The sequence below is a fragment of the Coffea arabica genome, chromosome 4c (genome assembly GCF_036785885.1).
Source record: "Coffea arabica cultivar ET-39 chromosome 4c, Coffea Arabica ET-39 HiFi, whole genome shotgun sequence".
Classification (NCBI taxonomy): domain Eukaryota; kingdom Viridiplantae; phylum Streptophyta; class Magnoliopsida; order Gentianales; family Rubiaceae; genus Coffea; species Coffea arabica.
In genome coordinates, this window is record NC_092316.1 from 33,440,861 (window position 1) to 33,462,518 (window position 21,658).

A 21,658-nucleotide genomic window follows, 5' to 3' on the forward strand; every position below is an offset into this window, starting at 1 on the left:
GAGACCTCCAAGAAATTTTTATAACGATAGTACTAATGACTATCACTTAAGTACTTAAACATAAAATGACCTATTTTAAGACCATTGTACAAGTCTCCAATTTTTCAAACTTATTGTACCCTCGATCGATTAAAATTTCCACACACGTTTTCACTATTTTCACTAAACGAGTTTTCAAAAATTAATTTTTGAAACAAGTCACTTTAAAAATATAATGAAACTATAATTCCATGTATTTAGGTCTAATAAGGATAGAAAATAATATTCGGGGTCATTGGCCAAATAAATAATTAAATAAGCTCGTAACAGGAGTTTAAAATAGGTAAATTTGTGAGTTCTTACATGAGTCAAGTATTAATTCCTCAATTAACTTTTTTTAATCTAGTATTAATCATTCTTAATTCTCCAATATTAATACACTCTTGATTCAAGTATACCCTCAAAAAACGTGCACTCGTTGTTCCAAACTAAACAAATTTTTTTGAAAAGTGAATTTTCCAACAAAACGCTTTAAAAACATAAAAGAGACGTTGTTCCATCTAAATGGATTTAAAATGGTCGAAATAAATAATTCGAAGAAAATGAGTGAATAATTATTTAAATAACCCGGTAATATTTTATAAAAATAAGAAAATTTTCGGGTTCTCACAAATTTGGTCTTGCATTATTGTTTTATTGGTTGTTCGTAGGACGTGCCGGTGACTCAAGGCGTACCTCGGGTGGAAACGTTTAAAGTTCACTTTATTTGAATCGGTGAGTGTACGCTCACATGATTGTTGTTTCTTTGCTCTATTTGTACTTGAAATCTGTGACTGGAATGTCTGTGATTACTGCGTATGCTAGATGAGACGAGGGTATACTTTATCACTCTCGTTCTCTATTGCTTATTTGACTGTGTAATGTATCACTGGAAAATTCTTTGGTTGTGCCTGAATTGGCGTCGTTTGGACGTGTATCCAACGACTTTTACTATTAAATCTGAGCTCAAACTCATTGGTAGTCGTTTGAATCAAGCCAGCAAGGGCTTGGTCGAGGATGATTGACAAGCCATAGGGACTGTTCCTAAGGAATCTTTGGGTATTGAGACTCTTGATTCTGGTATACTCGAGTATTACCATCTCTGTTCTTTTTGGTGTTCGGACCCCGCAAGGGGTATGTGTGGTCGACGGAAATTGGAGTAAAGTGGAGTCTACGATCATATTTGCTCTTTAAGCATTGACGGAGAGTCAACGAGATGGGATCAAGTATTGCAAAAGAGGAAAAGGGCTCTTGAGAGCCGTCCGTATCCTTTTACTCCCCATTTACATGCGATGTTTCTTACTCTTGTTTGATGGCTATATTTGGATTGAGTGCTATTGTACTTTCGTGATTATTGAATAATTGGTGTGATAATACCTCATTGGGCGAAAGCTCACTCCGTTACCTTTGTTTTCCTTATAGGGAACAACCTTTTGGAACTATGATGTTTTGAAGAGAGAGTTGAGCTAGCGTAGATATTCTTTTGTATAGCTCCTCTGTAGTTGGAAAACCCTAAATATACCTTGAATCAATGTTTCCTTTTGAATTGTAAATGTACCAACGTGTGTATATATAAAAGTGTTTAGTCATGTCTATGTGTTATATTTGATTTGAGAATGTTCATTCTCTAGGATGGTATGAAGTTACTTGCACTTGATTGGGTTTCAGACGAGTATGGAATTTGAACGAGGAAAGAAAAAATTTTGGTGGGAAACTATACAGCAGAATCATGGCCGGATTGACAGGCGATTTTGAAAAAAATTTCGAGTTGCTCTCTGCCTCAAATCTGGCAGGCAATCCGGCCTGATTGTGACGTGGCAGTCACTATTCACTTCCATTTTCATTTTCGTTCTTTATTATTTGATGTCATTGAATCAAGTGGTTGTTGTGATATCTTTTAGGATGGTTTGGCATTCGTGTGTGCATTTTAGTAGTCCTGGCAAGAGTTGGACAAGCAGTTCGCTAACCCTTAGGGTACACCCTAGGGGAAGGTGGGACTGTCACAGTTGGTATCAGAGTCTGAGTTAGAAATAACTTAGGCGAGTTAAAATTTTGTTTCTTAGGACCTGTGGGGATTGTATTAAGGCACCATTAAGTGTGATTACCTTGTCTAAGATGTAAACGTTTGTTATCCTTGTAGGTTATGGCTGGAGCTAGTGAAGGGGGTGGAGGTGACCCGCCTCGGAGGCACTTTCGTGTCATTGATTATTAGGAGAGGCCTGGAGGACCAATCCCCGATGGAGTGCCGCTAGTCGGACTCGCTGTTGTAGTCATTGCCAGAATTACTCATATTCGTGGCCGTCCTCGATGTGTGGAGAAGGCTTAGGCAAGCCGCCACTAGGGACCAAACCGAGATGGTGAGGCTGAGGAGTGTCATGCGAATGCAAGCTAACCGGATTTGCGAGCTCCAAGGGGATGTAGCTACGGAGCAAGAGAGAATCGATGCTCTTAGAGAGCAGTTGCACGCAACTACCGACCGCCTTACTAGGGTGGTTCGGGAAGTTAGATACCGGTCGGGAGGTATTATTAACGAGTGTGAGGCACTAATCCAAGGAGTGATTGGCGCCAATGTACCAGTGGAGGCTCCAGGCGACGGAACACCAGGAGAGGGGAGCACACCTAGTTCTAGCCAAGGGGAAAAGTCTGTGGGCTTAGTCGGAAACTAGGATAGAGCTCCTTTGAGTTAAGTTTTGATTCCATGGGAGGTGTAGTGAAGGCGGAAAACTCTTAGCTAGCTGCTTTTGTATTTTTGGTCTAGCTTTGTAAATAGTACTTATGATGACCCCGTTATCTCATAGAATTTTCTTTGTTTGTATCTTACTGACTGGTATTGTGTGACTTGTTTGATACGGCTGTGTTATATGTATATATGTTTTGGATTTGTGAGTATCTTTTGTTCCTTGTTCATGCTTATAATCATTTTAATGTTATATTTATGCCTCAACCCTAGATTGATTAAATCCAATGGAGGACACTCGTAGTGGACAAGGCTGTGGACATGAAATTAGGCAACCTTCGAATGAAAAGGGTAACCAGGAACCCATATCTGAACCAAATCTTGAACTTAGGGTCAACCCGAATGCTCAGATAGCCGCTACTATCCAGCGAATGACTGATCTGCTAGCCCACGTAGTGGAACACCAAGGCCAAAACCCTAATCCTCAAGCTGGAAACCCTAGAAACCCTGTGGAGAGCGATGATAGGGCTCTGCAAAGATTTCAGAAGTTCTCCCTACCAAAATTAGTGATTTGGCCAGAGCATTCCTGACTGCAAAAAACCTCTAATTTTCCTGACCTGTTTTCATGTGTTTCTGACAGTCCATTTTTTACCCTAAAAATGCTAGAACTGGGTGTCGATGTCTTCATAGGAAATGTAGGTCTATGTCTTAGCTTCAAAACGCCACAAAATTTTTCTCAATCAGATATGTGTAGTTTTAGTTGTGAACAAAACACCGAAGGATGACAAATCTGCCATTTATGAGTTCTTCTTTAAAACTAGTTTCTAGCTTTGAGATCCATGGGATAAGTTTATTATTTGGTTTATTTGGTTGGTTTTGAGGCCTTGAATAGATGTATGTTGTTGGTTATCACTTGTGGTTGTGATTGAGATTAGATTGAGATGAAATTTGATGTTAATTTTGGATGGAAAAGTAAAGAAAACAAGGGGAAGTGCTGCTGAAATTTTCCGCAGGAACCCTTGAGCAGTCTTAGAAAATCTATTATATCTTGGTGTAGAAAAGTCAAAATTAAGTTCTGTTTATTGCGTTTGAAACTAGATTTAGGGTACTTTCAACCTGAAAATTTCATAATTTTCCTCAATTCCTATGAATATCGGTGATTTTCAAAATTGGCTGAATTTGCATACCTGTTTTGTCTTTTGATTGGATGAAGCAGCAAATTTAGGTTGAAATTTGACTAACTTGTGGTTTGAATCTTACAAAGGTGTCTTCTGGGAAATTGTAACCTTTTGTGTCTATTTTTCGACGGAAAAATTTTGTAAATTTTAGACTTAAGAAACTTGAGATATGATTTTTCAAATAATATCGCGCAAAGCTGGAAAATTCTGTTTTTCTAGAACTGTTTCTACTTTCAATTTCCAACTTTAGGATTGGAGTTGGTAAACTATTTTGAGCTTGGTTTATGATTGGAATGAGAAAATTCTTGGTTACTCATGTCCTTTGGGTCTAAATGTTCTCTTTTCACTTCAAAACCATATTTGCACCTTTGTACTAGTACTTACTTGGATTTTCTTTGGTTCACCTAAACTTTGGATGGTTGAACCATAATATTTTCTCTTGGTTATTCTTAGGGTTTGTCGGTGATCAAGGGTATAATTTTGAAGGAAACTTTTGACGTTATTTTGCTTAAACTGGTGAGTGTTTTTTGCATGTTTGTGTATTGAATGACTATGTACTTGTTGTGAGTGATGACCCCACTTTTCCCTAGAGCATACCCCAGGGTTTAACGGACCGCCTGCCCAACTCTCACCAGAACTCACTCACTCTATTGGATAATATAATTCACAACTTCTTAACGTAAAGAAATCAACCGTTGTCAAATTTAAAACATACAAATACATTCACTTCTATCTCAAACTTCCATACAATCCCAAATACATCACAAGATTGGAATTCTAAATACATTCTACCCTAATCGAGCGATCAGTGAGAGTACAATTACAAAATTCTCAAAAACTAGACTACGCTAGCCTATACAAGTCTCACTCCTCGCTCGTATCCCTATAAGGAAAATAAAAATAATAGAGTGGGCTAAAAGCTCAGTGAGGTTTCTAATAGCAAGTTGACCAAAAATACAAGTGACAATATCATAAAAGTAAAGTAGCAAGCATTAACAAATCAAGAAAATGAACAATAACACTTCAGATGACCAAACATTTAATATTCAGCATTTCATGTAAAAGGATATAGTTGCTCTTGTAAACTGGCTTCACCATAGCTTGATCGTATAGTAGTTGACACTCTGTCAACTTTCAAGTAAGGTAACTAGTCTAGTAGTACTCCACTTAACTCCAATCTCTGTCCACCAACCAAATCCCTTACCGGGCCCGCAATCCAAGATAAACACTGGCGGTAATACTCAGTATACCAATTGCTCGAGGAGATAACACTTCACTCGACAGTACTAGATACATGTGGTTCATTATCTAATCGACCAAACCCTTACTGGCTCGACTCGATTAACTAGCCAGTGGGGTTTGGGTACCCAAGTAGTCACTATATTCAATGACCCATCGACTTAGTCCAGAGAAAAGTATGGAGACGGGAATGAGAGGTACCTCCCACTCATATCGAGTGTGATACATACTGCTGCTCAGCACTTAAAAGTCAAGCACAAGTATAAATACAAGTACAGGTCAATGCAAATCAAGTCACTTAAACGAGCATGAATGAGATATCAAGTATTTAGTTGAGTCAGGTCAAGTGCGATAAAGTACACACTTGTCCGACCAAACCAAGCAAATGTTATCCGATCACGTTGATAAATCAAATATCAAGTTCAATCATGTATTTGGAAGCACTCACCAAAAATTTAGTGCTTGTCAAAATCACGTTCAGGTGTAACTCCTTCGTTGGAGTCCAAATCTTCGATAAAACATCGTTTAAGAGCTTTGAAATTAACTAAGGTTCGAAACTTAAGCGTTTCGTTTAACGAAAATCAAGTAACTGAAACTCATTTAGGTAATATTCATATTACTTATCATACCCTAGAAAACTCATGCTCGTCCCTTTAGTTTTGGTAAGGAAGCGATTAAAACCTTGGAATTCTTATTTGAGTCAAAAAGACGAAAAAAACGTATTTCTATTGGTCGCTACTTTCATGTTTCCAAGGATACGAGTTTCAGCCAAATTCTAGCTTATATACCTCTATGAAAGAAGACTAGAATACCCTAAGCAATTCGAGTTCAATTCGACCCCAAATCTTCGCTCAATTCACGAGTACACATGCCTAACCTCGAGTAAAAATTTGGGCGGCATGCCCTTTGTATTTAGCTATTTTTCAGCCATTTATGACCACATTATTTTGCCTCAATTCAGCCCAAAGTTATACATAAGCAATGTTATCACAATAGCTCTACAACTAGGCTTAATGTCATTCAATTACCACACAAATCTAACAATGTAACCGGAAACCAAGTTTTAAGGATAAATGCTAAATAGCAGGTTTGATGTCTCTTGGCGTTTCGGTCACAACTGAAGCTACATTTATCAGATTGGTGTAAACATTATACCATTTCGAAGCTAAGACAAAGGGTTACAACTTTCAAGAAGACAAGTCAACCCAGTTCATAGTCGATCTAGGTTGAATTTGCAGATTACAGAACCAAAATTTCATTATTAGTCTGGTTGTCAGCAATGGATTTAAATGGCAATAACTCAAACTACAAAATTCCGATTGAGGCACTTTCAGATGCGTTGGAAAGCTGAAACATAGGGATAGAATTTTAATGTTTTGGGTAAAGGCTGATTTGATACGAATCAAAGTGAAAAATGAAACCAAAAATGTGAAATCGCAAAACTGTCCGCGAAATTGGGCACTTGGCAGACAGGGTATTTTTGTCATTTCACACGCCACAATGCTCCGATTGAGCTGAAATTTTGTAGACAGCTAGTTAACACCATTTCCTACAATGTTCATGTTTTTACCTAAGCCTGATTCGGCCTTTAACATGGACAAATTAAACAGGTCAGAAGCAGGGCAGCTTTATCACTAACACAAGATTACATATAAGTTCATCAACCAAAACCCTAATCCAATCCCTTCATGCTGGCCGAATGTTATATGCTACAAAACTAACAAGGTTTAACCATGAATTTACTTCCAGAAACTAAGCATAAGTATTACTACACATGAACACTAAGAACAACCATCCATTCCACAACCAAAACTGAAACTTACACCATAAAGCTGGAATTTACTATAACCACTACTAAAATCATGAAATCTATCTAAACAAGCCATAACTTTTCCTTGTAAACCAATAAGTAGCACAACCATGAAGCACAACCTTACCCACCCTACCTAGAATTGGAGAAGCACAACAACCTGTGACGCCCCGAAAAAAAAGAGTTTGAGAACCCGTAAAAACCCTAATCTTTTCCGAGGGTTTTATTTCCTTTAATAGCATGTTTTCTGCATTTCCTGGCTGAGGAAATTTTCCTGAGGAATTTTTATGAGTAATTATAGTTTTTAGATGGTTTTTCTAGTATTGGAGAGTTTTTGGAAAATTAAGAGTGTATAATGGACGTGGGACCCACTAGTGCGAAAAGTTCGGAAAAATTCGGCCAATAAGGTTAAGTTTCGGATACTGTGTAAAATTTATCGGGTGTTAAGAGATAAGTAGAGAGTGAGATTTGGTTGATGTGAGAGGAAAAAGAAGTGATAAGATTGCATTAATGAGGTGACAAGTGTCACCCTCTTATTGGTTTTACTTTAAGATTTACTATTCCAATTTTTGACTTTTTTTGACCAAAGGTTAAATATCTTAAAAATTGCCCAAAAATCACCATTTCTTACCTTTGGATGGCCGGCCCTCTCTAGCAAGAAGAAAGACAAAACTCTTCAACATCTTGGCAAATTCCTAGCTCAAATCATCCAAACTACTTGCCTAAATTAGTTTTTACTCCATAAAATTCCTTCCTTGGGTACTAGTAGGTAGTTTAGTGAAGTTTGTTTGAAGAGCTAAGGTGTCCAACATCTCTATCTCTCTTGGTTACTAGGTGAGTGGTGTGTGAATTCCCTCTTGCACTTAATGAAGCTTAAGTTATGCTTATTAGTGATTAAAGTGCTGAAATTTCTGGTTTTCATCTCGGTTTGAAGTGATTTGGTGAAGTTTTTATTTTATTGATGATTTTTCTGGTTTAATTGGATTATGATGGTGTGGTTGTTTATGATGATTGGCAATGGCCTATAATGACACTAGTAGGTGTGAATTGTTGATATTTGCAATCAATTTTGGGTTTGGAATGAATTGTGAAAAGTTAGGGTTCATAAACCCCTAATTCTGTCCGGTTTTAGATCATAGGGTTAGAGGCCGAATTGGACTTTGGTCAAAACATGAAAGTTGTAGGTATTGATGAGTTTGAAGTACCTGCAAAATTTCAGGTCATTTGGATTAGTGTGGAGTGAGATATGTCGATTTTACTATTGCTGATCTGGGTTGCTCAGAATGTGAAAACTGCGCTTGTAATCGTTTGTTTTGACTGGAATTGGTTTGGATTTTGTTGTTGGTGTCTTCTGAGGAAATGTAACTGGATGTCTTAGCTAACATATGCCTTTGGAATTTCTGCATTTGGACCTGTATAGACTGAGTTGGACTCATTACAGAATTGTGTGATTTGTGAACCTGTTTTAGTGGTTCTGGTTTGGTATTTTTGGCATATTTGACCTAGTTGTGCTAGGATTTGGATTGAGTGGCCTTCTACATTGTTGTAGCCCTGTTTCATAGCTTCGAAACGGTGGGTCTTACACCCCCATCCGATAATCATAGTGAAATTGACACCATTACCGCAAAATGACGTCAAAACTGTTTTTCTGGTTTTGAGCTTAACCTTCATTTCCAGACTTTTTCCTAGCTTGACTTGTACTAGTACTACTTGGAGCTTGCTGAATGGATATTAGATGAACTTATTTGTGTGACTTTGGGACTGGCTGAAGAAATAATGAAGCCATGATGGCTGGGAAAGTAAGCAAATTTAGGGGAAGTGCTATCCGAAGTTTTAAAGGACTTGTTTGCATTGAGTTTGTGATCTAAGACTTGGATTTGAGCAAGGCAATGTTATGTGATGGATGATTTCTGAGCCGTGGAGGTGAGTGACCCCAAACTATTGTTAAAGCTTCTTATGAACCGTTTCTTGCACTATTTACTTGATTGCATATCATGAGTGCTTGCATGTGGCCCATGACATGTTTTGGCTTAAATGAGTGCTTGGAATTCGTGTGCTGAACACCAACGTCTCCACCTCTGTGTACTGTTCATCTGGAGCAAATGGCTCCCCCACTGACTGTTTACTGTTTAATGTTTGTTTGGAGCGTTGGGTGTTTAAGTACAACGATCTCGCTGGCTCACGAGAGCAATAAATGTACATTTGATCTTGAAATCATGACATCACTGAAATGAACGACTGTGAAACTGAATTGATTACTGATTTTAATGGTTACTCGCTGAGCTTCTAGCTCACCCCAAAAATGTTTTATTTCCCCCCCCACAGGGCTCAAGGCGAAGAAAAGCTTGGAGTGCTTATTCACGTGACTGGATGGCTTATATCGTGTACAGTATAAGTTTGGATCTATTTTATGTATGAGTTGGTCTTGTGTAAATATTTGAAATTGATATGGATGTAAGTATACGTTCCACGATTGGAATCAGTTTCCGCTGCATTTGTAATATGTAATCATTGGAGAATTTGAGGTAATTTTGAGATTTATATTGTAATTGGGTTGAGAACTGTAGTGAGCGACTGAGTCCCGGCGAGAGCTGGGCAGGCGGCCGCCGAACCCTCTGGTTCGCCTTAGGGGGAGGATGGGCCGTTACACAACCCCTAGGAAACTTGAACCACAAAACTCTCTACTCCAAGATAGCAATCCACCTTCCTGAGCAACTTCTATGGATTATTTGGTGAATCTATTCGTTTGTTTGCAAGATTGAGTAAAAAATCAAGAACCCAAAGTTGAAGCTTTTCTCTTGCTCTCTCCATGAAGCTGACGGCCTCCCTCTCTCTTTTTCCTCTTAATTTGGCTTTGTTTGTTTTCCTTTCATTTACTAATAACTTAGATATTTAAGCTAAAGTCAAAGATACTTTTTTTCCACCAATCAAAATTAAGCTTAGGAAAATCCTAGAAACTCTAAGGTTCCTAGTATCTTACTTTGCTAATCCTCACACTATGGCCCCAATAACTTTAATCTTTGTAATTAACTCCATAGTTCACCAACTAGTTGTCAAAAACTATCGCACGTACCGCACAAGCGGGTCCCACGTCCAATATACACTAGTAATGTCACATGAACTAACTTATAGCAGAAAAATGTCTTGGAACTTAATTCCCATATAAAATAACTAGAAAATTATATAATAGAGGAAAGTATAGAAAATGTATGCACGGAATAAAAATAAGGGCTAGAAAATAAGAAAAATGTCGGGTTCTCACTGTTTTTCCTTAACTCACGCGTACTAGGGTTTTTCACTTATAATTCACTAACTTATTATTTTTGCTTTTAATCACACACTTTTTCTAATCTAAAACTCACTCTTAACCACCAAATTTAGTACACACTCTGTACCGAATAATCACACTACCGAAAGACGTAAAAATCCCAGTTTACCCTAACGATAAAAGTAAAGGGAAAACCCTTGGTTCTATGATTAATTCTAACTATTGAGGGAGTGAATGAGTAGTAAGGCTATTATAAAGGAATAAGTTCCAAATAAAAGGGGATTTTTAAGAAAATATGAGCGAATTTTCCAGTCGTCACACTCTCTGCCCCTTAAAAGAATTTTGTCTTCGAAATTCATACATTTATTGGTAAATAACTCAGGATATTTTTCTTGCATATCCTTCCCTAGCTCCTAGGTCTAACCATTAGCCAAACTTTTAGCCAGATAAAGAAAAACATGAAATTTACCTTGATGGTCTAAGGCATACACTTTGGCCAGCGCTTTGGGTTTATCCCCTCCTACATTCGGTTGTTTAGGGCTTGATTTGCCAGCCGACTAAGCTTCACTAATCAGGGAGCAATTGGCGATCTGATACTCAGTACTTCCACACTTTAAACACTTTCGAGCTTTTCTCCAACAATTATCCTCGGTATGGTTAGATTTCCCACAATACCCACAAGTTACTCGAGCGGTTGAGGTCTGACCTCCCTACGAGGCACCTCTTACTTGTCCCCTTCCACCTGGGGCTTCTCTTGCAGTAACTTTCTTAGGTGTCCCCGAAATTCGCTCACCACCACTTTCTCGACTCATTTTAGAGGTTGGTATACCTAGATCACCTTGTTCCTGCCCTTGACTTTCACTAGGCACACCTCTCCGTTGTGCATGAAAAGCCCTTACTTGTGCCATGGCAATTTCTATTCTTTGGATTTTCTCCAGAACATCCGTAAAAGTATTAATTTGTGCCGCCGCCAAGGCCTCCTGTATTTCCACATTTAGTCCTGTACAAACCTCCTTACTCTCCTTTGCTCCGTAGCTATTAATTCGGGAGCAAACTTGGATAGTTTAGTGAATTGAGTCTCATACTTAGATACACTTAGGGTTCCCTAACGGAGTTTAATAAAAGCATCCTTCCTCTTCTCCTGGACTGTCGGTGGAAGATATTTCTCGTTAAACTCCCGCACGAAGTTCAACCAAGTCCATGCGATCCCCTCTCCCATTTAGCTCTAATTACGTTCCACCAGGCTCTCACTGGTCCCTTAAACTGAAATACGGTAAAATTCACCTGCCTATCGTCTGTATAGTTTAAGGCAGCGAAAATATTGATCATCGTTTCCAACCACCTCTCAACTCCCTCAAGGTCCGGCCCTCTCAGGAACTTAAAAAGGGAAAATTTTTGGAATCTCTCTAGAGCCCTATCTTGCCCCATTTCAAGATCCCTAGGTTGATTAACAGGGGCTTGACCCTGCTGCTCTGCCAATTGAGCAAGTATATTGGTCATTTGCTGAATTGCCGTTACTACTTGGTCCCCCCCTTCAGCTCGGGGTCCAGGTTGTGCCTCAACCATTTCACCTATCTCCTCTCTCGGTTCCCATACTAGTTCTTGTGCCTGTCTAGCCCCACAGCCACAGCTAGAACTGCGTTTTCGAGTAGTTCCATGTCCTTGACTATGCCTACCCTCCATATCTCTTTTGGACAATAGCCTATATAAGTATAAGCAAAATAAAGTAGCTATAAAGTTCGATAAAGCATTTTCAAATCATAAAATGAAAAATAATAGAATACATTCAAAATAACATATTTTCGTTATATACAGATCATAGCAATCCACATATCCTATAGGACATTAACCCTGGGTTTTGCTCAAGCACTACACTTAATCAAAACTTGAAGAAATACAACTAAATACGTACACGTAAATATTAAGGGTCCCAAAATCTCACTAATATCTTCAATACATCCCAAGTCCAGTCTATTCGCATTCCCCGTGCCTTGGCCTTCGCCATCCAGGCTAATCCTAACATTACTCGGGATATCGACCTATCATAAAGGTATCACTCTTTGGTACTAGGGTACAAGAATCTGAAAATATGATAATTCACCACACAAGTTAGCTAGGCTCAAGAGGAAATCAACCACTTTTGAGATTCTTATCCAACATATGTAACAGCCCCACTTTCCCCTAAGGCGAACCAAAGGGGTTAGCGGACTGCCTGCCCAGCTCTCGCCAGGACTAACGATGCAGACTAGAACTATCTATAGCGATCCGGAACTTACAAACAAGCGTAAACAGGTCAAAATGGTAAAATAACCCAAAATAAAAAAAATGAAATCCGGAGACGGTCATGAATAGTAACCGACCCGTCAAAACCCAACCGAAAGAGCACGCAAACATTCACATCTGAACTTTAGCGATTACAATCCAAAAGGACATACAAAAATTTTCAAAAGTTAATACATATACACGATTTACCAAATCAAAAGAAAAAACGCCCCAAAAGTACACTTAGGGTTTTAATACATGAGCTATATAAAAGATATGTTCAACTAGCTCAATTTGGCAGCCATTTGTCAAATCCAGACCAAAAGGGTTTATTTTCCTGTAAGGAAAACAAAAGGAACAGAAAGGGGTGAGCTTGTGCTCAATGAGGTACCAAACAAATAGCATTAAAATCATGGCATTTCACATTTAACAAATCAGATACACACGTCAGATGTAAAGCACAGAAACCAATGATCCAAATCAGAAGGATACGGGTGGCTCTCAGGAGCCAAATTTCCAGCGCAATACTTGATCCAAACCGGTTAACTCTCCGTCAACGTATATAGAACCAATGTGTCCGTAGACCCCTCTTTACTCCGAATTCCGTCCACCAAATACCCCTTTACCGGGCCCGCTCACCGTAACCGAACAGAAATGGTAATACTCGAGTATACCGGAATCAAGGGTCTCAATACCCAAAAATCCCCGAACAGACTACCGTGGTTCGTTATCTAATCGTCCACGCCCTTGCCGGCCCGACTCGAATAACTTAGCCACAGGATTGAGCTCATAGGTCATAGAAATCCGAACAGATGCAGACACAGATAACAGATTCAGATACAGATACAGAATAGCAGATTCAGATAGCAGATTCAGACGGCAGATTCAGATAGGCACTCAAAATTGACATATGAACAGATAGAAAAACGAGTGTGATAAAGTACACCCTCGCCTCCATTTTATCAAAATAGTATTTGGCTTCAATAGTCATAAATCAAGTATTCAGATATTCAGATATTTCACATAATGGGTAGCAGGTAGTGGAACACTCACCGGCTCAACTTCAAAAGTTTTCACTTCAGATTGGCCTTAATCGCCAAGAAATCCTAAAATAATCAAAATAAACCAATTGAAGGTTTTACTTCCAGAATCGAGTAAACAGAATGCACATGTGAGGCTCGACTACACGTCGTACGCCTTGCCAAAAAAATACTAATGCAAGAATGCAAAAACATGATTCCCTTGGAAACGAAAAGGTAGCATGAAGACCTAGGCGCAAACAACCCAAAAACCTTTCATTCTACCAAAAGGCAAATCCAACTTAAAGGAACCAAACGGCCTAGAGAATCGGGCAGCACTTCCCCTAAATTTCTTACTTTTCCAGCCATTAAGGCTTCATTATATCCTCAAATCAGTCCCAACATCTCACACAAAATTCATATCATTTCCCAAAAGCCGTTCGCTAGGCTCAAAGTGGTACAAGTACAAAAGTTAGCTAGGAAACAACCGAAATGAAAGCAAGCCCTAAAAGAGACTCGATAACGAGTCATATAGCCATACCAATTATAACCCTAATAGGGTTTCATATGCATAAATAAGCATCATAGGTAACCAGAAATTAAGAAATGGCTTTAACTTAGGCCTTAACAAAAAAACGTATTTGACCTCATAATGCGGTAATGACACCACTTTCACTACGGTTATCGGATGGGGGTACGAGACCCACCTTTTCGAAGCTATGAAACAGGGCTACAACAATGTAGAAGGCCACTCAGTCCAAATCCTAGCACAACTAGGTCGAAAATGCAGAATACCACAAACTGAACCGTAATTGCAGGTTTACAAATCATACAAAACTGTAATCAGTACAACTCGGTCAATACAGGTCCAAATGCATCGATTCCAAAGGAATATGGTACCTAAGACATTCAGCTACATTTCATCAGAAGACACCAACAACAAAATCCAAACCAATTCCAGTCAAAATGGCCAATTACTAGTGCAGTTTTCGCATTCTGATCAGCCCAGAACAGCAACAGTAAAATCGACATATCTCACTCTAAACTACTCCAAATGACCTGAAATTTTACAGGCACCTCAAACACATCAATACCTACAACTTTCAAGTTTTGAGCTAAGGCCAATTCGGCCTCTAACTAGGTGCTAAAAAATCGGACAGATTGTGCAACCCAAAACCCTAACTTGCTGAAATTTTTCCCAAACCAGAAATTGGTTGCAATTGTTCACTTTTCCCACCTCCTTAAGTCATTATATACCATTTCTAATCATCCTAGATAGCCACACAATCATGCTTATATTAAAATAGAAAAATCCCCAAAAATAACAAAACTTCATCATTTCAACCACAAATTAAGAATTAATCCATAAAATTGCCTCTTATGCCACTACTAAACATAAATTAAACATCATTAGAGGGAGGAAAGGGGTTCATCATGACTTAACTTAGAAACAAGAGAGAGAGAGCTATTGATCACCTTAACTTTCCAAAAAAACTCCACCAAACAACTCACAAACACTAAGTGAAGAGGTTTTATGGAGTAATTGCAAGATCAAATGGTTGGATGGTTCACCTTGAGCAAGATTGGAGCTAAAACTTGAAGAGTTTCTTGCTTCCTTTTGGAGAGAGAGGGCCGGCCATATGAGGAGAGAAAATGGAGATATTTTGGTGGTTTTTGGATCATTTTTGGTTTATTTAAGTCAATGGTAAGAAAGTCTTAAAGTAAGCCCAATCAAATGGTGACACTTGTCACCCAATTTAATGCAAGTCTATCACTTTGTTTCCTCTCACATCAATCCAAATTTGCAACCTCTACATATCTCATAACACCCGATAAATTTCACACAGTATCCGAAACTTAACCTTATTGGCCGAATTTTTCCGAACTTTTCGCACTAGTGGGTCCCACGTCTATAATCTCTCCGTAATTTTTCAAAAACTACCCAATGCTAGGAAAATCATCTAAAAATTATAATTACTCATAAAATTCACCAGGAAAATTTTTCTAAGCCAGAAAATGCAGAAAACATGCAATTAAGGGAACTAAAACCCTTGGAAAAGATTAGGGTTTTTACGGGTTCTCACAACATACATATCTAAGGTCCCCTACAATAGACATGTGCTCCACACTTGACAAGCCAATCCCCACAGTCTGAGAACCCTCTCCTGGCACGAGCTCGATAAGAGCTCTGATACCATCTATGATGACCCCATTTTCCCCTAAGGCGTACCCCAGGGTTTAGTGGACCGCCTGCCCAACTCTCGCCAGGACTCACTCATTCTTTCGGATAATATAATTCACAACTTCTTAATGTAAAGAAATCAACTGTTGTCAAATTTAAAACATACAAATACATTCATTTCTATCTCAAACTTCCATACAATCCCAAATACATCACAAGATTGGAATTCTAAATACATTCAACCCTAATCGAGCGATCAGTATGAGTACAATTACAAAATTTTCAAAAACTAGACTACACTAGCCTGTACAAGTCTCACGCCTCGCTCGTACCTCTTATAAGGAAAACAAAACTAATAGAGTGAGCTAAAAGCCCAGTGAGGTCCCAAATAGCGTGTTGATCAAAAGTACAAGTGAAAATATCGTAATAGTAAAGTAGTGAACATTAACAAATCAAGAAAATGAGCAATAACACTTCGGATGACCAAACATTTAATATTCAGCATTTCATGTAAAAGGATACAGTTGCTCTTGTAAATTGGCTCCATCATAGCTTGATCGTATAGTAGTTGACACTTCGTCAACTTTCAAGTAACGTAACTAGTCACTCCAATCTCCGTCCACCAACCAAACCCCTTACTGGGCCCGCACTCCAAGATAAACACTCGTGGTAATACTCGAGTATACCGATTAGTCGAGGAGATAACACTTCACTCGACAGCACTAGATACCCATGGTTCGTTATCTAATCGATCAAGCCCTTGCTGGCTCGACTCGATTAACTGGCCAGTGGGGTTTGGGTTCCCAAGTAGTCACTATAGTCGATGACCAATCGACTTAGTCAAGAGAAAAGTACGGAGACGGGAATGAGAGGTACCTCCCACTCGTATCGAATGTGGTACATACTGCCGCTTAGCACTTACAAGTCAAGCACAAGTACAAATACAAGTACAGGTCAATGCAAATCAAGTCACTTATACAAGCATGAATGAGATATCAAGTATTTAGTTGAGTTAGGTTAAATGCGATAAAGTACACACTTGCCCGACCAAACCAAGCAAATGTTATCCGATCACGTTGATAAATCAAATATCAAGTTCAATCATGTATTTGGAAGCACTCACCAAAGATGTAGTGCTTGTCAAAATCACGTTCAGGTGTAACTCCTTCGTTGCACTCCAAATCTACGATAAAACATCGTTTAAGAGTTTTGAAATTAACTAAGGTTCGAAACTTAAGCGTTTCGTTTAACGAAAATCAAGTAACCGAAACTCATTTAAGTAATATTCATATTACTTGTCACACCCTAGAAAACTCATGCTCACCCTTTTAGTTTTAGTAAGGAAGTGATTAAAACTTTGGAATTCTCATTTGAGTCAAAAAGACGAAGAAAACGTATTTCTATTGGTCGCTACTTTCAAGTTTCCAAGGGTATGAGTTTCGACCAAATTCTTGCTTATATACCTCTACGAAAGAAGACTCAAATACCCTAAGCAATTTGAGTTCAAATGAACCTCAAATCTTCGCTCAATTCTCGAGTACACATGCCTAACCCTCGAGTAAAAATTTGGGCAGCATGCCCTTTGTATTTAGCTATTTTCCAGCCATTTATGACTTCATTATTTTTCCTCAATACAGCCCAAAGTTACACATAAGAATGTTATCAAAATAGCCCTACAACTAGGCTTAATGTCATTCAATTACCACACAAATCTAACAATGCAACCGGAAACCAAGTTTTAAGGACAAAAGCTAAATAGTAGATTTGACGTCTCTTGGCGTTTCGGTCACAACTAAACCTACGTTTATCAAATTAGGGTAAACTTTAGACCATTTCGAAGTTAAGATAAAGGGTTACAACTTTTATGAAGACAAGTCAACCCATTTCATAGTTGATCTAGGTCGAATTTGCAGATTACAAAACCAGAATTTCATTGTTAGTCTGGTTGTTAGCACTGGATTTAAATGGAAATAACTCAAACTACAAAATTTCGATTGAGGCACTTTTAGATGCGTTGGAAAGCTGAAACATAGGGTTAGAATTTTTATGTTTTGGCCAAAGGCTGATTTGATACGGATCAAAGTGAAAAATGAAACCAAAAATGTGAAATCTCAAAATTGTCCGCGAAATTGGGCACTTGGCTGTCAGGGTATTTTTGTCATTTCACCTGATAAAATGCTCTGATTGAGCTAGAATTTTGTAGGCAACTAGATAACACCATTTCCTACAACTTTTATGTTTTGATCTAAGTCTGATTCGGCGTCTATCATGGATGAATTAAACAGGTCAGAAGCAAGGTAGCTTTATCACTAACACAAGATTACATATAAGTTCATCAACCAAAACCCTAATCCAAACCCTTCATGCTGGCCAAATGTTATATGCTACAAAACTAACAAGGTTTAACCATGAATTTACTTCCAGAAACTAAGCATAAGCATTACTACACATGAACACCAAGAACAACCATTCATTCCACAACCAAAGCTGAAACTTACACCATAAAGCTGGAATTTACTATAACCACTACTAAAATCATGAAATATATCTAAACAAGCCATAACTTTTACTTGTAAACCAATAAGTAGCACAACCATGAACTAATACCAACCTTACCCAGAATTGGAGAAGCACAACAACCCCTAGGAAGATTGAACCACCAAAACTCTCCACTCCAGGATAGCAATCCACCTTCCTAAGCAATTTCTATGGATGATTTGGTGAATCTATTGGTTAGTTTGCAAGATTGAGTAAGAAATCAAGAACCCAAAGTTGAAGCTTTTCTCTTGCTCTCTCCATGAAGCTCATGGCCTCCCTCTCTCTTTTTCCTCTTAATTTAGCATTGTTTGTTTTCCTTTCATTTACTAATAACTTAGATATTTAAGCTAAAGTCAAAGATACTTTTTCTCCACCAATCAAAATTAAGTTTAGGAAAATCCTAAAAGCTCTAAGGTTCCTAGTATCTTACTTTGCTAATCCTCACACTATGGCCCCAATAACTTTAATCTTTGCAATTAACTCCATAGTTCACCAACTAGTTGTCAAAAACTATCGCACGTACCGCACAAGCGGGTCCCACGTCCAATGTACACTACTAATGTCACATGAACTAACTTATAGCGAAAAAATGTCTTGTAACTTAGTTCCCTTATAAAATAGTTAGAAAATTAATATAATAGAGGAAAGTATAGAAAATGCATGCACAGAATGAAAATAAGGGCTAGAAAATAAGAAAAATGTCGGGTTCTCACCGTTTTTCCTTAACTCGCTCGTATTAGGGTTTTTTGTTTATAATTCACTAACTTATTATTATTACTTTTAATCACACACTTTTTCTAATCTAAAACTCACTCTTAACCACCGAATTTAGTACACACTCTGCACCGAATAATCACACTACCGAAAGACGTAAAAACCCTAGTTTACCCTAACGATGAAAGTAAAGGGAAAACCCTTGGCTCTATGAGTAATTGTAAGTATTGAGGGAGTGAATGAGTAGTGAGGCTATTATAAAGGAATAAGTTTCAAATAAAAGGGGATTTTTAAGAAAATATGAGCGAATTTTCCAGTCGTCACACTCTCTGCCCCTTAAAAGAATTTCGTCCTCGAAATTCATACAGGTATTCGTAAATAACTCCGGATATTTTTCTTGCATATCCTTCTCTAGCTCCCAGGTCTAACCATTAGCCAAACTTTTAGCCAAATAATGAAAAATATGAAATTTACCTTAGTGGTCTAAGGCATACACTCTGGCTGGCACTCTGAGTTTATCCCCTCCTACAATCAGTTGTTTAGGGCTTGATTTGCCAGCCGACTGAGCATCACTAATCAGGGGGCAATTGGCAATTTGATACTCAGTACTTCCACACTTTAAGCACTTTCGAGCTTTTCTCCAGCAATTATTCTTGGTATGGTTAGATTTCCCATAATACCCACAAGTTACTCGAGGGGTTGAGGTCTAACCTCCCTGCAAGGCACCTCTTACTTGTCCACTTCCACCTGGGGCTTCTCTTGCAGTAACTTTTTTAGGTGTCCCCGAAATTCGCTCACCACCACGTCCTCGACTCACCTTAGAGGGTGGTATACCTAGATCACATTGTTCCTGCCCTTGACTTCCACTAGTTACACCTCTCTGCTTTGCATGAAAAACCCTTACTTGTGCCCTGGCAATTTCTATTCTTTGGGCTTTCTCCAGAACCTCCGTAAAAGTATTAATTTGTGCCCGCCAAGGCCTTCTGTATTTCTACATTTAGTCCTGTACAAACCTCCTTACTCTCCTTTGCTCCATAGCTATTAATTCGCAAACTTGGATAGCTTAGTGGATTGAGTCTCATACTCAGATACACTTAGGGTTCCCTAACGGAGTTTAATAAAATCATCCTTCTTCTTCTCCTGGACTGTCAGTGGAAGATATTTCTCATTAAACTCCCGCACGAAGTTCAATCAGGTCCATGCGGTCCCCTCTCCTATTTAGCCCTAATTACGTTCCACCAGAATCTCGCTGGTCCCTCAAATTGAAATACGGCAAAATTCACCTGCCTATCCTCCGTATAGTTTAAGGCAGCGAAAATATTGATCATCGTTTCCAACCACCTTTCGACACCCTCAGGGTTCGGCCCTCCCAGGAACTTAGGAGGAGAAAATTTTTGGAATCTCTCTAGAGCCCTATCGTGCCCCATTTCAAGATCCCTAGGTTGATTAACAGGGGCTTGACCCTACTGCTCTACCAATTGAGCAAGTATATTCGTCATTTGCTAAATTGCCGTTGCTACTTGGTCCCTTCTTCAGCTCGGGGTCCAGGTTGAGGCTCAACCGTTTCACCTCTCTCCTCTCCCGATTCTCATACAAGTTCTTGTGCCTATCTAGCCCTACGGCCACGGCTAGAACCGCATCCTCGGGTAGTTTCACGTCCTTGACTATGCCTACCCTCCATATCTCTTTTGGACAATAGCCTATATAAGTATAAGCAAAATAAAGTAGCTATAAAGTTTGATAAAGCATTTTCAAATCATAAAATGAAAAATAAGAGAACACATTGAAAATAACATACTTTCGTTATATACAGATCATAGCAATCCACATATCCTATGGGACATTAACCCTAGGTATTGCTCAACCACTACACTTAATCAAAACTTGAAGAAGTACAACTAAATACGTACACGTGAATATTAAGGGTCCCAAAATCTCACTGATATTTTCAATATATCCCAAGTACAGTCTATTCGCATTCCCCATGCCTTGGCCTTCGCCATCCAGGCTTATCCTCATATTACTCGGGATATCGACCTATCATAAAGGTATCACTCTTGGGTACTCGGGTACAAGAATCCGAAAATATGATAATTCACCCCTCGAGTTAGCTAGGCTCAAGAGGAAATCAACCACTTTTGATATTCTTACCCAACATACATATCTAAAATCCCCAACAGTAGAGATGTGTTCCATACTTAACAAGCCAATCCCTACAGTCCAAGAACCCTCTCCCGGCACGAGCTCGATAAGAGGTCTGATACCATCTGTGACGGCCCAACTTTCCCCTAGGGCGTACCCCATGGTTTAGTGGACCGCCTACCCAACTCTTGCCAGGACTTACTCACTCTTTCGGATAATATAATTCACAACTTCTTAACGTAAAGAAATCAACCGTTGTCAAATTTAAAACATACAAATACATTCATTTCTATCTCAAACATCCATACAATCCCAAATATACCGCAAGATTGGAATTCTAAATACATTCAACCCTAATCGGGCGATCAGTGTGAGTACAATTACAAAATTCTCAAAAACTAGACTACGCTAGCATGTACAAGTCTCACGCCTCGCTCGTACCCCCTATAGGAAAAACAAAACTAATAGCGTGAGCTAAAAATCCAGTGAGGTCCCGAATAGTAAATTGACCAAAAGTACAAGTGACAATATCATAATAGTATAGTAGCCAGCTGTGACGGCCCCACCTCCCCCTAGGGCGAACCAGAGGGTTCGGCGGGCCGCCTGCCCAG